Source organism: Myotis daubentonii, chromosome 5 (genome assembly GCF_963259705.1).
Source record: "Myotis daubentonii chromosome 5, mMyoDau2.1, whole genome shotgun sequence".
Lineage (NCBI taxonomy): Eukaryota > Metazoa > Chordata > Mammalia > Chiroptera > Vespertilionidae > Myotis > Myotis daubentonii.
In genome coordinates, this window is record NC_081844.1 from 42,196,370 (window position 1) to 42,200,919 (window position 4,550).

General features: G+C 40.7%; 1 pseudogene; it reads left to right on the top strand.

Annotated features, from left to right (window-relative positions):
* Positions 1 to 2,047: 2,047 nt before the first annotated feature.
* On the top strand, positions 2,048 to 3,271 carry LOC132235384 (Golgi apparatus membrane protein TVP23 homolog B-like; annotated as a pseudogene).
* Positions 3,272 to 4,550: the final 1,279 nt, after the last annotated feature.

Consider the following 4,550-nt stretch of genomic DNA (forward strand, 5'->3'; position numbering starts at 1 on the left):
CACCAGGGGGCAGACGCTCAATGCAGGAGCTGCCCTCTAGTGGGCAGTGCGCTCCCGCATGGGGGAGCTCTGCTCAGCCACAAGCCACACTGATGGCTGCCAGTACAGCAGTGGTGGTGGGAGCCTCTCCTGCCTCCTCAGCAGCGCTAAGGATGTCTGACTGCAGCTTAGGCCTGTTCCCCACCGGCAAATGGACATCCCCTGAGACCTGCCGGGCTGCCAGAGGGATGGATGTCTGATTGTCATCTTAGGCCCAATCCCTCGGGGAGCAGGCCTAAGCCAGCAGGTGGTCATCACCTGAGGGGTCCCAGACTGTGAGAGGGCACAGGCTGGGCTGAGGGACCACCCCCCCTCCCCTGAGTGCACAAATTTTTGTGCACCGGGCCTCTAGTAATTGTTATAACCATTAAATTTGACATTATGGAACTAAGAGTTCTAGGAAAAAATTCTGGGATGTAAGAGTTCAGCATATCAGTTCTCTCATTGAATTAATCCATGATTTCCAACTTCTAAAGAAAGGATTTTTCCCCATCAGTAAAACATAAGACTGATCAATTTTTTAACTGGGTGATTAAGTGAAGAAATAAGAAAATATTTTCCAGTTTGCTATTGCCTGGACTATTATTTAAAGGACTATATTTAACATAACAAAAATATGTATTACTAGCAGCACAGGTTTGATTATAGTAAATATTTTAATAAATTTACATAATAGCCACACTTATTAAAGGTAATCTATATATATAAAGAGGTAATATGCAAATTGGTCCTAATGGTGTCCCAGTCATGACCCTTCAACAGGCTGCGCACACACAGGAGCTGGTGGGCAGGGATGGGGGCGGGGACTTGCGCTACCGGGACATGAGGCTGCTGTTGGGGGCGGCACCCTTGCCGAGGCATGCACAGGCCCACCGCGCCACCTGGCCTGGAGGGGGCATCAGAACACATGGGGCATCAGGATGGGCTGCAGTGGGCCCCCACCCCCCGGCGGAGGCACATGCAGGCCATGGTGCCGCCCGCCCTGGAGGGGGGCACGTCAGGGCAGGGGCAGCCCCACCAGTGGAGGCGCATGCAAGCCACGGTGTTACCCGGCCTGAAGGGGGGGGGGGCATCAGGACGGGGGTGGGGCCTCGGTGGAAAGCACTCAGCACTCCTGTGCCAGGGTCTGACAGCACGGAGAGGAAGGGAGAGCAGATGGGTAGTTAGAGAGTTTAGGCCAGGAGGGGAGAGCAGATAGGCAGTTAGGAGGATCAGGCCAGGAGGGGAGTGCAGATAGGCAGGTAGGGGGATCAGGCCAGCAGGGGAGATCAGTTAGGCAGTTAGGAGGATCAGGCCAGGAGGGGAGAGCAGTTAGGGCCATCAGGCCAGCAGGAAAGCAGTTACGGGCATCAGGCCGGCAGGCAGATGAGCATTTAGGAGCCAGTGGTCCTGGATTATGAGACGGATCCCAGATTGGAGAGGGTGCAGGCCAGGCTAAGGGACACCCCCCTGCATGAATTTTGTGCACCGGGCCTCTAGTAAATATATAAATGCTGTAAGCCTTACCTTTTCTGCACAGAAAAATAATTTCTAGTTTTTAAAGTAGATCTTATGTCACATTCTACATGAAGGAATAGTTCATACTCATTGAAAATAAAATGCAATCTGGATTAAATGATTCACTTAAAAATTACTGGATATATTTAATTTCACTGAAAATGTTTATATGTCATGCAAAAATAAATACTTTTTTGGACTTACAATATGCTTTTAGTGAAATATATTTATCTTTTTTAGGTACAGAAACTTGGAGATAATGAATTTTTCCTAAAACTTCATAAAATAATTATATCACTATAAAAAAAGAATATAAAATACTTCATTTTCAGTACCCACTTTAATAATCCTAACTGAGGTATTGAGAATCTGTTTTTAAAATTCCACTAAGGGATTTGTTAAGAATCTCAAATTACATTCCTTGTATTAGAGTTAAAGTTTATACTATGCAGGGTCAAACACTTTGTATATTACTCTGGTAATCTAAAAATAAACAGGTGTGGGGGGCTACGCTGGGCCACCATGTTGCAGCAGGACAGTAATGATGACAGCGAAGGTGTTGCACTGTTTGATGCAGAAGAAGAAACAACTAATCGACCCCAAAAATCCAAAATCAGACATCCAGTGGCATCATTTTTCCATTTATTCTTTCAAGTCAGTGCGATTGTAGTCTATCTTCTCTGTGAATTGTTCAGCAGCAGCTTTACTGCCTGTATGGTGACGATTACCTTGTTATTGTTATGTGACTTTTGGGCAGTCAAGAATGTCACAGGTAGACTAATGGTGGAATCATATTGATGAAGATGGAAAAAGCCATTGGGTGTTTGAGTCCAGGAAGGCATCCCCTCAAGAGAATAAAACTGTTTCTGAATCAAGAATCTTTTGGTTAGGACTTATTGCCTGTCCAGTGCTTTGGATGATAGTTGCCTTCAGCGCTCTCTTCTCCTTCAGACTGAAGTGGTTGGCAGTGGTTACCATGGGTGTGGTGCTACAAGGTGCCAACCTATATGGCTACATCAGGTGCAAAGTGGGCAACAGAAAGAATTTAACGAGCATGGCCACATTTTACCTTGGAAAGCAGGTTTTAAGACAAAACACTGGAGATGATCAGACCTCCTGAAGAGGGAGAGGAGTCCTGTGTGGTCTGTTCTATTGGGAACAACTGAAGAGATTCTTCACTCTGAGCCTTTTAGAACTCAGTACATGTAGCAGAGAGGAGTGTTGGGTTTGTTTTTCCATTTGAAAATTTACTTGAAAAAAAAAGGAAAAGTAGTTTCCATCTTCTTGCTAGCATTTGGGGCTTGAAAATATGGTGTTGCTAGAAACATTGTCAAAATTTTGTTTATGGTGTACATATGTATGTGCACAGTCATGTAATATCCATGTACTGCAGTTTGACAAAAGTGTTTATGTTCATGTACATATGTAATGAAGACATTTGCGTTTTGATCCATAGAATGTAGAAGGTTGTTCTTAATCTCATTTCAAAATTATGTGTCTTTAAATATTTCTGTAGATTATTATCAGAAGAAGAAAGTTTTGCTTCAATGGGAAGAGTGAGCACTTTGGCTATGTATAAGTTAGAAATAATTGTTAATTTTACGGCTTACTATGTACTTCATAATGATACTCTTATCCTAGGCATTCACGGGCAGATAAAAACCAAATTTGGATCAGTGGCATGAGCTAGTTTCTAAAATTTTGTTTATTTTTACTGTAACAAGTCATGTATTTTCGGTCCAGGAAATAAGTGAGTCTTCATGGTGTCTGTGTATGGGATCGTAGAGATCGCTGTGTTCTATTTATTCTGGGGGCGGTCAACCAGCTTTAACTTTGGAACCTCCCGAAGAGCGTCAGTGGTCCTTGGCCTAACGACACCTTTTACCACAAAGACAGCATTATCCTTATGTCATAATAAGAATAATTATTTAAACACTTGGCATAATCACTGCCCAAAAGACATTTTATTTTCTGAATCTATTTTTTTTCTTGATTTAGTGGGGATATTGTAAATCATGCATTTGTGTTAACGGTATTTTCTAAAAAGCAATATGTGAAACAGTCTAGGAACTGTTACAGACACATGTAAATTCTCTTATAGGTATACTATAACCTTTGTTTGAGTCTTAATCAACAGACTATTTTGTCAATGTATTTACACATTGTTAAAATTTTTTAAAGATGTTTTGTTTAATTGAATAAGCGTCTATTGGAGTGATAGCTTTGAAAGTGCATAACTTTATATTTGTATAAAACTCTAATGTTTACAAAGCAAAAAAATAAAAATAAAAAAATAAAAATAAACAGAGGTGTGTGTGTGTGTGTGTGTGTGTTCTGTAAAGAAGGATAAAACATAGCTACTGGCTGAAATATAGATAACTGTGTCCTTTCCCAACAGGGAAAGGGCAAAACTAGCAAAACTGTATGTATTTGTAATAAGAGTTTCAGGGCTGGGTCATTTCACTGAGAAGCATTTTTATAAAAAGGAACAAATTATCATTATTCCAAAAGGTTGTTTATATGTAATATAGGAAAACTAACCAACATGCATTCATTCACAAAGAACAAAAATTTCCATCTCAGGACTGGTTATATAATAATAAATGCTGAGAAAAGAAAGATAATTGGTATCTAAAGTACTATTACATCTTTTAATTAAAATATGATAGACCCATGTTCATGGTAACTAATGAACTTTCATTGAATGAATACATGTGGTTTTATGTAATTCTCTATTTGAATAGCTTTTTCGCCTCATATTATAAAGCACAACATGAAGTCATAGCCTTTGGGTTAAAACAATTTTTAAAAGTAAAGCAATTAAAAATAGTCTCAAATTCACCAGCAGCAAGCAAACAAAGGAAGGGGGATAGCTTTGTGCTATATATGTTGGGCAATAGAAACATAGAAAGGAAAAGAAAGCAGAAATTCAGGATTTATGCAGGAAGTATATATTGCATTACACCTGAGATGTTTGGGGCAGTGCCACATAATAAACACGTTAATATATGAAG